At 46.3% G+C, this 12,637-nt stretch overlaps 6 non-coding genes across 6 annotated transcripts; all 6 read left to right on the top strand.

Annotated features, from left to right (window-relative positions):
- Positions 1-269: 269 nt before the first annotated feature.
- On the top strand, positions 270-460 carry LOC130344625 (U2 spliceosomal RNA). The gene has a single exon (XR_008883513.1). It is a non-coding gene; the product is annotated as a U2 spliceosomal RNA (small nuclear RNA).
- Positions 461-2,550: 2,090 nt separating this feature from the next.
- LOC130344657 (U2 spliceosomal RNA) lies at positions 2,551-2,741 on the top strand. Its single transcript, XR_008883542.1, has one exon. It is a non-coding gene; the product is annotated as a U2 spliceosomal RNA (small nuclear RNA).
- A 2,086-nt stretch (positions 2,742-4,827) lies between these two features.
- On the top strand, positions 4,828-5,018 carry LOC130344624 (U2 spliceosomal RNA). The gene has a single exon (XR_008883512.1). It is a non-coding gene; the product is annotated as a U2 spliceosomal RNA (small nuclear RNA).
- A 2,095-nt stretch (positions 5,019-7,113) lies between these two features.
- Positions 7,114-7,304, top strand: LOC130344623 (U2 spliceosomal RNA). The gene has a single exon (XR_008883511.1). It is a non-coding gene; the product is annotated as a U2 spliceosomal RNA (small nuclear RNA).
- A 2,083-nt stretch (positions 7,305-9,387) lies between these two features.
- Positions 9,388-9,578, top strand: LOC130344622 (U2 spliceosomal RNA). Its single transcript, XR_008883510.1, has one exon. It is a non-coding gene; the product is annotated as a U2 spliceosomal RNA (small nuclear RNA).
- A 2,081-nt stretch (positions 9,579-11,659) lies between these two features.
- LOC130344621 (U2 spliceosomal RNA) lies at positions 11,660-11,850 on the top strand. The gene has a single exon (XR_008883509.1). It is a non-coding gene; the product is annotated as a U2 spliceosomal RNA (small nuclear RNA).
- The last annotated feature ends 787 nt before the right edge of the window (positions 11,851-12,637 follow it).

Raw genomic sequence — 12,637 nt, 5'->3', positions numbered from 1 at the left:
CCAGTGTCACATGCAAGTAGGAGGAGTAAGAAGGGTTCCTGGCAAATCCGGGTTATGGATTGCATTTAAAAAGGCCCCGTGGGAGTGCAATGGGCCCCTGTCTTGCTGCTTAGCAATAATGGTATGGGTTTAGGTTCTGCTGTGTGTACTGGTGGTTGACTGCCCCCCAGCCCAGAGTGTGCATGGAAAATTGTCTGGCAGCCTCCCTGACAGCAAGCAGTGATAGTGCCCATGAAGGGGACCTTGTTGGGCCCGCCCCTTTCACGGTTATCGCTTCTCGGCCTTTTGGCTAAGATCAAGTGTAGTATCTGTTCTTATCAGTTTAATATCTGATACGTCCCCTATCTGGGGACCATATATTAAATGGATTTTTGAGAACGGGGGCCGATTTCGAAGCTTGCTTCCGTCGCCCTATGCATTGACCCGATATGGCAGTATCTTCGGGTACAGTGCACCACCCCCTTACAGGGTTAAAAAGAAAGATTCCTACTTTCATTGCTACCTGCTTGCTGGCTAGCCAGCTAGCCAGCCCTGTGGGCCTTGCTGCTGCTGCAGCCAAAAAACAAAAGGTGGTGCTGCTGCTGCTTCTGCTGCTTCTGCTTCTGCTTGTGTCTGGCCCCTGTTGGAGCGTCCAGGCACAGGACTTCTGCTGCTGCTGACTAAATGGCCTCCTTAATTGGATCATTTGAGTAGCCAGCACACCTGTGCAGGTAGGGCATGACATGATAGGCAGCTGCCTTGATAGCGGGTGGGTGCTGAATGTTCCTAATTGACAAAATAAGATTAATGCTTATGAAGAAATATAAAATCTCATCCCTTCCCCAATATCGCGCCACACCCCTACCCCTTAATTCCCTGGTTGAACTTGATGGACATATGTCTTTTTTCGACCGTACTAACTATGTAACTATGTAACATAACATGGGGGGGGGGGTCTCCTGGCTGTTCACACAGGTGTGTCATTGCTGTACATTGACCATGCATTGCTTCTGTGGTATTGCAAAGGCAAAGACAAATGCTTCCAGCCATCCATTGCACTAATGGATTGGTCATCAGCTGGCTGTCTATGTCCCGCATCAATATAGACCAAAGTACAGAGGGTTAGGCTATGCTATTGTGCACCTACCTGATGCATCAGAAGGTGCGAGGCCCTTGCTAAATTCTGTGCACAGACTTTGAGATCTATGCTTTAGACTGTATCTAAACCTGCTCCAACATGGACTGACATTCTGGCCTACTTTCAGCCGATGCGACTTGTCTGTCGCTGAACAGTCGCTTTTTATGTATTCAGCACCTATGTATAATGTTGTAAAAATGCTCTAGAAGCTAAAGTCGCAGAAATGTCACACATATTTGGCCTGCAACTTTCTGTGCGACAAATTCAGACAGGAAAAATCAGTATAAATCCTTAGAAAATTATCCCCCAGTGTCTCCATCTGCTGGCGGTATTGAATAAGCATTGCTGCACTGATGGGGTATGCATTAGACGAAAAAAAAGAAGAAAAAGAAGAATAATACGCCCAGAAAAGAGGCGAAAAGGAGAAAAACGTAAAAAAACGTGAAAAAAAAGTAAGAGGAAGAGAAGGGAAAAAAAGGTGGAAATGGGTTTAAAAGTGATTTCGGCGGAGAAATATATATATATATATATATATATATATATATATATATATATATATATGCGCACACACACACATAGATATAAACGTATTCTCCGTTGAGATATTGCAGCCGCTGCTGTGTCCAGGCCCAGGAGCCTTAGCACTGTGCTGTGATGTCACTCAATACCACTGACATCACTAGGTGTAAACAACATCTCTCCTTTGCTGTGTATGTGACTATGGAGCTGTTTGGTGATGTCGTCTATTACGGCCTTCATAGAAGCAACAGGAGATTGTTGCATCCATCTTGAACCCTCAGAACTACAGTGCTATGATGTCACTCACTTCCACAGGCCTTGCAGAGTGTAAACAACAACAACCCAGCTTTGTTGTGTATGTAACCATAGGGATTTGTGATGTCACCTAGAACCTTCACAGCAGCGACAGCTTTATGAGGAGCATCAGCACTGCTCTGCCTGAGCAGAACCATCACCGCCATAGGTTGTCAAATAACCCGGATTTAACCCACACAGGTAAGTCCAATGGGGTGCAGGCATGTCCTCTATGCTTACAGCTTCCCGTGGGTGTTGGTTTGATACCGTTTGGGGACAGCCAAGGAGGCATCTGCAGGCAACAAAGGTAGGTGTGTGCTTGTGTGTGTGTTTCCTATGCAGATCCTAAGCCCAGTGTCACATGCAAGTAGGAGGAGTAAGAAGGGTTCCTGGCAAATCCGGGTTATGGATTGCATTTAAAAAGGCCCCGTGGGAGTGCAATGGGCCCCTGTCTTGCTGCTTAGCAATAATGGTATGGGTTTAGGTTCTGCTGTGTGTACTGGTGGTTGACTGCCCCCCAGCCCAGAGTGTGCATGGAAAATTGTCTGGCAGCCTCCCTGACAGCAAGCAGTGATAGTGCCCATGAAGGGGACCTTGTTGGGCCCGCCCCTTTCACGGTTATTGCTTCTCGGCCTTTTGGCTAAGATCAAGTGTAGTATCTGTTCTTATCAGTTTAATATCTGATACGTCCCCTATCTGGGGACCATATATTAAATGGATTTTTGAGAACGGGGGCCGATTTCGAAGCTTGCTTCCGTCGCCCTATGCATTGACCCGATATGGCAGTATCTTCGGGTACAGTGCACCACCCCCTTACAGGGTTAAAAAGAAAGATTCCTACTTTCATTGCTACCTGCTTGCTGGCTAGCCAGCTAGCCAGCCCTGTGGGCCTTGCTGCTGCTGCAGCCAAAAAACAAAAGGTGGTGCTGCTGCTGCTTCTGCTGCTTCTGCTTCTGCTTGTGTCTGGCCCCTGTTGGAGCGTCCAGGCACAGGACTTCTGCTGCTGCTGACTAAATGGCCTCCTTAATTGGATCATTTGAGTAGCCAGCACACCTGTGCAGGTAGGGCATGACATGATAGGCAGCTGCCTTGATAGCGGGTGGGTGCTGAATGTTCCTAATTGACAAAATAAGATTAATGCTTATGAAGAAATATAAAATCTCATCCCTTCCCCAATATCGCGCCACACCCCTACCCCTTAATTCCCTGATTGAACTTGATGGACATATGTCTTTTTTCGACCGTACTAACTATGTAACTATGTAACATAACATGGGGGGGGGGGTCTCCTGGCTGTTCACACAGGTGTGTCATTGCTGTACATTGACCATGCATTGCTTCTGTGGTATTGCAAAGGCAAAGACAAATGCTTCCAGCCATCCATTGCACTAATGGATTGGTCATCAGCTGGCTGTCTATGTCCCGCATCAATATAGACCAAAGTACAGAGGGTTAGGCTATGCTATTGTGCACCTACCTGATGCATCAGAAGGTGCGAGGCCCTTGCTAAATTCTGTGCACAGACTTTGAGATCTATGCTTTAGACTGTATCTAAACCTGCTCCAACATGGACTGACATTCTGGCCTACTTTCAGCCGATGCGACTTGTCTGTCGCTGAACAGTCGCTTTTTATGTATTCAGCACCTATGTATAATGTTGTAAAAATGCTCTAGAAGCTAAAGTCGCAGAAATGTCACACATATTTGGCCTGCAACTTTCTGTGCGACAAATTCAGACAGGAAAAATCAGTATAAATCCTTAGAAAATTATCCCCCAGTGTCTCCATCTGCTGGCGGTATTGAATAAGCATTGCTGCACTGATGGGGTATGCATTAGACGAAAAAAAAGAAGAAAAAGAAGAATAATACGCCCAGAAAAGAGGCGAAAAGGAGAAAAACGTAAAAAAACGTGAAAAAAAAGTAAGAGGAAGAGAAGGGAAAAAAAGGTGGAAATGGGTTTAAAAGTGATTTCGGCGGAGAAATATATATATATATATATATATATATATATATATATATATATATGCGCACACACACACATAGATATAAACGTATTCTCCGTTGAGATATTGCAGCCGCTGCTGTGTCCAGGCCCAGGAGCCTTAGCACTGTGCTGTGATGTCACTCAATACCACTGACATCACTAGGTGTAAACAACATCTCTCCTTTGCTGTGTATGTGACTATGGAGCTGTTTGGTGATGTCGTCTATTACGGCCTTCATAGAAGCAACAGGAGATTGTTGCATCCATCTTGAACCCTCAGAACTACAGTGCTATGATGTCACTCACTTCCACAGGCCTTGCAGAGTGTAAACAACAACAACCCAGCTTTGTTGTGTATGTAACCATAGGGATTTGTGATGTCACCTAGAACCTTCACAGCAGCGACAGCTTTATGAGGAGCATCAGCACTGCTCTGCCTGAGCAGAACCATCACCGCCATAGGTTGTCAAATAACCCGGATTTAACCCACACAGGTAAGTCCAATGGGGTGCAGGCATGTCCTCTATGCTTACAGCTTCCCGTGGGTGTTGGTTTGATACCGTTTGGGGACAGCCAAGGAGGCATCTGCAGGCAACAAAGGTAGGTGTGTGCTTGTGTGTGTGTTTCCTATGCAGATCCTAAGCCCAGTGTCACATGCAAGTAGGAGGAGTAAGAAGGGTTCCTGGCAAATCCGGGTTATGGATTGCATTTAAAAAGGCCCCGTGGGAGTGCAATGGGCCCCTGTCTTGCTGCTTAGCAATAATGGTATGGGTTTAGGTTCTGCTGTGTGTACTGGTGGTTGACTGCCCCCCAGCCCAGAGTGTGCATGGAAAATTGTCTGGCAGCCTCCCTGACAGCAAGCAGTGATAGTGCCCATGAAGGGGACCTTGTTGGGCCCGCCCCTTTCACGGTTATCGCTTCTCGGCCTTTTGGCTAAGATCAAGTGTAGTATCTGTTCTTATCAGTTTAATATCTGATACGTCCCCTATCTGGGGACCATATATTAAATGGATTTTTGAGAACGGGGGCCGATTTCGAAGCTTGCTTCCGTCGCCCTATGCATTGACCCGATATGGCAGTATCTTCGGGTACAGTGCACCACCCCCTTACAGGGTTAAAAAGAAAGATTCCTACTTTCATTGCTACCTGCTTGCTGGCTAGCCAGCTAGCCAGCCCTGTGGGCCTTGCTGCTGCTGCAGCCAAAAAACAAAAGGTGGTGCTGCTGCTGCTTCTGCTGCTTCTGCTTCTGCTTGTGTCTGGCCCCTGTTGGAGCGTCCAGGCACAGGACTTCTGCTGCTGCTGACTAAATGGCCTCCTTAATTGGATCATTTGAGTAGCCAGCACACCTGTGCAGGTAGGGCATGACATGATAGGCAGCTGCCTTGATAGCGGGTGGGTGCTGAATGTTCCTAATTGACAAAATAAGATTAATGCTTATGAAGAAATATAAAATCTCATCCCTTCCCCAATATCGCGCCACACCCCTACCCCTTAATTCCCTGGTTGAACTTGATGGACATATGTCTTTTTTCGACCGTACTAACTATGTAACTATGTAACATAACATGGGGGGGGGGGGTCTCCTGGCTGTTCACACAGGTGTGTCATTGCTGTACATTGACCATGCATTGCTTCTGTGGTATTGCAAAGGCAAAGACAAATGCTTCCAGCCATCCATTGCACTAATGGATTGGTCATCAGCTGGCTGTCTATGTCCCGCATCAATATAGACCAAAGTACAGAGGGTTAGGCTATGCTATTGTGCACCTACCTGATGCATCAGAAGGTGCGAGGCCCTTGCTAAATTCTGTGCACAGACTTTGAGATCTATGCTTTAGACTGTATCTAAACCTGCTCCAACATGGACTGACATTCTGGCCTACTTTCAGCCGATGCGACTTGTCTGTCGCTGAACAGTCGCTTTTTATGTATTCAGCACCTATGTATAATGTTGTAAAAATGCTCTAGAAGCTAAAGTCGCAGAAATGTCACACATATTTGGCCTGCAACTTTCTGTGCGACAAATTCAGACAGGAAAAATCAGTATAAATCCTTAGAAAATTATCCCCCAGTGTCTCCATCTGCTGGCGGTATTGAATAAGCATTGCTGCACTGATGGGGTATGCATTAGACGAAAAAAAAGAAGAAAAAGAAGAATAATACGCCCAGAAAAGAGGCGAAAAGGAGAAAAACGTAAAAAAACGTGAAAAAAAAGTAAGAGGAAGAGAAGGGAAAAAAAGGTGGAAATGGGTTTAAAAGTGATTTCGGCGGAGAAATATATATATATATATATATATATATATATATATATATATATATATATATATGCGCACACACACACATAGATATAAACGTATTCTCCGTTGAGATATTGCAGCCGCTGCTGTGTCCAGGCCCAGGAGCCTTAGCACTGTGCTGTGATGTCACTCAATACCACTGACATCACTAGGTGTAAACAACATCTCTCCTTTGCTGTGTATGTGACTATGGAGCTGTTTGGTGATGTCGTCTATTACGGCCTTCATAGAAGCAACAGGAGATTGTTGCATCCATCTTGAACCCTCAGAACTACAGTGCTATGATGTCACTCACTTCCACAGGCCTTGCAGAGTGTAAACAACAACAACCCAGCTTTGTTGTGTATGTAACCATAGGGATTTGTGATGTCACCTAGAACCTTCACAGCAGCGACAGCTTTATGAGGAGCATCAGCACTGCTCTGCCTGAGCAGAACCATCACCGCCATAGGTTGTCAAATAACCCGGATTTAACCCACACAGGTAAGTCCAATGGGGTGCAGGCATGTCCTCTATGCTTACAGCTTCCCGTGGGTGTTGGTTTGATACCGTTTGGGGACAGCCAAGGAGGCATCTGCAGGCAACAAAGGTAGGTGTGTGCTTGTGTGTGTGTTTCCTATGCAGATCCTAAGCCCAGTGTCACATGCAAGTAGGAGGAGTAAGAAGGGTTCCTGGCAAATCCGGGTTATGGATTGCATTTAAAAAGGCCCCGTGGGAGTGCAATGGGCCCCTGTCTTGCTGCTTAGCAATAATGGTATGGGTTTAGGTTCTGCTGTGTGTACTGGTGGTTGACTGCCCCCCAGCCCAGAGTGTGCATGGAAAATTGTCTGGCAGCCTCCCTGACAGCAAGCAGTGATAGTGCCCATGAAGGGGACCTTGTTGGGCCCGCCCCTTTCACGGTTATCGCTTCTCGGCCTTTTGGCTAAGATCAAGTGTAGTATCTGTTCTTATCAGTTTAATATCTGATACGTCCCCTATCTGGGGACCATATATTAAATGGATTTTTGAGAACGGGGGCCGATTTCGAAGCTTGCTTCCGTCGCCCTATGCATTGACCCGATATGGCAGTATCTTCGGGTACAGTGCACCACCCCCTTACAGGGTTAAAAAGAAAGATTCCTACTTTCATTGCTACCTGCTTGCTGGCTAGCCAGCTAGCCAGCCCTGTGGGCCTTGCTGCTGCTGCAGCCAAAAAACAAAAGGTGGTGCTGCTGCTGCTTCTGCTGCTTCTGCTTCTGCTTGTGTCTGGCCCCTGTTGGAGCGTCCAGGCACAGGACTTCTGCTGCTGCTGACTAAATGGCCTCCTTAATTGGATCATTTGAGTAGCCAGCACACCTGTGCAGGTAGGGCATGACATGATAGGCAGCTGCCTTGATAGCGGGTGGGTGCTGAATGTTCCTAATTGACAAAATAAGATTAATGCTTATGAAGAAATATAAAATCTCATCCCTTCCCCAATATCGCGCCACACCCCTACCCCTTAATTCCCTGGTTGAACTTGATGGACATATGTCTTTTTTCGACCGTACTAACTATGTAACTATGTAACATAACATGGGGGGGGGGGTCTCCTGGCTGTTCACACAGGTGTGTCATTGCTGTACATTGACCATGCATTGCTTCTGTGGTATTGCAAAGGCAAAGACAAATGCTTCCAGCCATCCATTGCACTAATGGATTGGTCATCAGCTGGCTGTCTATGTCCCGCATCAATATAGACCAAAGTACAGAGGGTTAGGCTATGCTATTGTGCACCTACCTGATGCATCAGAAGGTGCGAGGCCCTTGCTAAATTCTGTGCACAGACTTTGAGATCTATGCTTTAGACTGTATCTAAACCTGCTCCAACATGGACTGACATTCTGGCCTACTTTCAGCCGATGCGACTTGTCTGTCGCTGAACAGTCGCTTTTTATGTATTCAGCACCTATGTATAATGTTGTAAAAATGCTCTAGAAGCTAAAGTCGCAGAAATGTCACACATATTTGGCCTGCAACTTTCTGTGCGACAAATTCAGACAGGAAAAATCAGTATAAATCCTTAGAAAATTATCCCCCAGTGTCTCCATCTGCTGGCGGTATTGAATAAGCATTGCTGCACTGATGGGGTATGCATTAGACGAAAAAAAAGAAGAAAAAGAAGAATAATACGCCCAGAAAAGAGGCGAAAAGGAGAAAAACGTAAAAAAACGTGAAAAAAAAGTAAGAGGAAGAGAAGGGAAAAAAAGGTGGAAATGGGTTTAAAAGTGATTTCGGCGGAGAATATATATATATATATATATATATATATATATATATATATATGCGCACACACACACATAGATATAAACGTATTCTCCGTTGAGATATTGCAGCCGCTGCTGTGTCCATGCCCAGGAGCCTTAGCACTGTGCTGTGATGTCACTCAATACCACTGACATCACTAGGTGTAAACAACATCTCTCCTTTGCTGTGTATGTGACTATGGAGCTGTTTGGTGATGTCGTCTATTACGGCCTTCATAGAAGCAACAGGAGATTGTTGCATCCATCTTGAACCCTCAGAACTACAGTGCTATGATGTCACTCACTTCCACAGGCCTTGCAGAGTGTAAACAACAACAACCCAGCTTTGTTGTGTATGTAACCATAGGGATTTGTGATGTCACCTAGAACCTTCACAGCAGCGACAGCTTTATGAGGAGCATCAGCACTGCTCTGCCTGAGCAGAACCATCACCGCCATAGGTTGTCAAATAACCCGGATTTAACCCACACAGGTAAGTCCAATGGGGTGCAGGCATGTCCTCTATGCTTACAGCTTCCCGTGGGTGTTGGTTTGATACCGTTTGGGGACAGCCAAGGAGGCATCTGCAGGCAACAAAGGTAGGTGTGTGCTTGTGTGTGTGTTTCCTATGCAGATCCTAAGCCCAGTGTCACATGCAAGTAGGAGGAGTAAGAAGGGTTCCTGGCAAATCCGGGTTATGGATTGCATTTAAAAAGGCCCCGTGGGAGTGCAATGGGCCCCTGTCTTGCTGCTTAGCAATAATGGTATGGGTTTAGGTTCTGCTGTGTGTACTGGTGGTTGACTGCCCCCCAGCCCAGAGTGTGCATGGAAAATTGTCTGGCAGCCTCCCTGACAGCAAGCAGTGATAGTGCCCATGAAGGGGACCTTGTTGGGCCCGCCCCTTTCACGGTTATCGCTTCTCGGCCTTTTGGCTAAGATCAAGTGTAGTATCTGTTCTTATCAGTTTAATATCTGATACGTCCCCTATCTGGGGACCATATATTAAATGGATTTTTGAGAACGGGGGCCGATTTCGAAGCTTGCTTCCGTCGCCCTATGCATTGACCCGATATGGCAGTATCTTCGGGTACAGTGCACCACCCCCTTACAGGGTTAAAAAGAAAGATTCCTACTTTCATTGCTACCTGCTTGCTGGCTAGCCAGCTAGCCAGCCCTGTGGGCCTTGCTGCTGCTGCAGCCAAAAAACAAAAGGTGGTGCTGCTGCTGCTTCTGCTGCTTCTGCTTCTGCTTGTGTCTGGCCCCTGTTGGAGCGTCCAGGCACAGGACTTCTGCTGCTGCTGACTAAATGGCCTCCTTAATTGGATCATTTGAGTAGCCAGCACACCTGTGCAGGTAGGGCATGACATGATAGGCAGCTGCCTTGATAGCGGGTGGGTGCTGAATGTTCCTAATTGACAAAATAAGATTAATGCTTATGAAGAAATATAAAATCTCATCCCTTCCCCAATATCGCGCCACACCCCTACCCCTTAATTCCCTGGTTGAACTTGATGGACATATGTCTTTTTTCGACCGTACTAACTATGTAACTATGTAACATAACATGGGGGGGGGGGGTCTCCTGGCTGTTCACACAGGTGTGTCATTGCTGTACATTGACCATGCATTGCTTCTGTGGTATTGCAAAGGCAAAGACAAATGCTTCCAGCCATCCATTGCACTAATGGATTGGTCATCAGCTGGCTGTCTATGTCCCGCATCAATATAGACCAAAGTACAGAGGGTTAGGCTATGCTATTGTGCACCTACCTGATGCATCAGAAGGTGCGAGGCCCTTGCTAAATTCTGTGCACAGACTTTGAGATCTATGCTTTAGACTGTATCTAAACCTGCTCCAACATGGACTGACATTCTGGCCTACTTTCAGCCGATGCGACTTGTCTGTCGCTGAACAGTCGCTTTTTATGTATTCAGCACCTATGTATAATGTTGTAAAAATGCTCTAGAAGCTAAAGTCGCAGAAATGTCACACATATTTGGCCTGCAACTTTCTGTGCGACAAATTCAGACAGGAAAAATCAGTATAAATCCTTAGAAAATTATCCCCCAGTGTCTCCATCTGCTGGCGGTATTGAATAAGCATTGCTGCACTGATGGGGTATGCATTAGACGAAAAAAAAGAAGAAAAAGAAGAATAATACGCCCAGAAAAGAGGCGAAAAGGAGAAAAACGTAAAAAAACGTGAAAAAAAAGTAAGAGGAAGAGAAGGGAAAAAAAGGTGGAAATGGGTTTAAAAGTGATTTCGGCGGAGAAATATATATATATATATATATATATATATATATATATATGCGCACACACACACATAGATATAAACGTATTCTCCGTTGAGATATTGCAGCCGCTGCTGTGTCCAGGCCCAGGAGCCTTAGCACTGTGCTGTGATGTCACTCAATACCACTGACATCACTAGGTGTAAACAACATCTCTCCTTTGCTGTGTATGTGACTATGGAGCTGTTTGGTGATGTCGTCTATTACGGCCTTCATAGAAGCAACAGGAGATTGTTGCATCCATCTTGAACCCTCAGAACTACAGTGCTATGATGTCACTCACTTCCACAGGCCTTGCAGAGTGTAAACAACAACAACCCAGCTTTGTTGTGTATGTAACCATAGGGATTTGTGATGTCACCTAGAACCTTCACAGCAGCGACAGCTTTATGAGGAGCATCAGCACTGCTCTGCCTGAGCAGAACCATCACCGCCATAGGTTGTCAAATAACCTGGATTTAACCCACACAGGTAAGTCCAATGGGGTGCAGGCATGTCCTCTATGCTTACAGCTTCCCGTGGGTGTTGGTTTGATACCGTTTGGGGACAGCCAAGGAGGCATCTGCAGGCAACAAAGGTAGGTGTGTGCTTGTGTGTGTGTTTCCTATGCAGATCCTAAGCCCAGTGTCACATGCAAGTAGGAGGAGTAAGAAGGGTTCCTGGCAAATCCGGGTTATGGATTGCATTTAAAAAGGCCCCGTGGGAGTGCAATGGGCCCCTGTCTTGCTGCTTAGCAATAATGGTATGGGTTTAGGTTCTGCTGTGTGTACTGGTGGTTGACTGCCCCCCAGCCCAGAGTGTGCATGGAAAATTGTCTGGCAGCCTCCCTGACAGCAAGCAGTGATAGTGCCCATGAAGGGGACCTTGTTGGGCCCGCCCCTTTCACGGTTATCGCTTCTCGGCCTTTTGGCTAAGATCAAGTGTAGTATCTGTTCTTATCAGTTTAATATCTGATACGTCCCCTATCTGGGGACCATATATTAAATGGATTTTTGAGAACGGGGGCCGATTTCGAAGCTTGCTTCCGTCGCCCTATGCATTGACCCGATATGGCAGTATCTTCGGGTACAGTGCACCACCCCCTTACAGGGTTAAAAAGAAAGATTCCTACTTTCATTGCTACCTGCTTGCTGGCTAGCCAGCTAGCCAGCCCTGTGGGCCTTGCTGCTGCTGCAGCCAAAAAACAAAAGGTGGTGCTGCTGCTGCTTCTGCTGCTTCTGCTTCTGCTTGTGTCTGGCCCCTGTTGGAGCGTCCAGGCACAGGACTTCTGCTGCTGCTGACTAAATGGCCTCCTTAATTGGATCATTTGAGTAGCCAGCACACCTGTGCAGGTAGGGCATGACATGATAGGCAGCTGCCTTGATAGCGGGTGGGTGCTGAATGTTCCTAATTGACAAAATAAGATTAATGCTTATGAAGAAATATAAAATCTCATCCCTTCCCCAATATCGCGCCACACCCCTACCCCTTAATTCCCTGGTTGAACTTGATGGACATATGTCTTTTTTCGACCGTACTAACTATGTAACTATGTAACATAACATGGGGGGGGGGGGGGTCTCCTGGCTGTTCACACAGGTGTGTCATTGCTGTACATTGACCATGCATTGCTTCTGTGGTATTGCAAAGGCAAAGACAAATGCTTCCAGCCATCCATTGCACTAATGGATTGGTCATCAGCTGGCTGTCTATGTCCCGCATCAATATAGACCAAAGTACAGAGGGTTAGGCTATGCTATTGTGCACCTACCTGATGCATCAGAAGGTGTGAGGCCCTTGCTAAATTCTGTGCACAGACTTTGAGATCTATGCTTTAGACTGTATCTAAACCTGCTCCAACATGGACTGACATTCTGGCCTACTTTCAG

Source organism: Hyla sarda, unplaced genomic scaffold, assembly GCF_029499605.1.
Source record: "Hyla sarda isolate aHylSar1 unplaced genomic scaffold, aHylSar1.hap1 scaffold_723, whole genome shotgun sequence".
NCBI lineage: Eukaryota > Metazoa > Chordata > Amphibia > Anura > Hylidae > Hyla > Hyla sarda.
The sequence above is the reverse complement of the archived record's forward strand: the minus strand, read 5'-3'. Positions and strand labels throughout refer to the sequence as shown.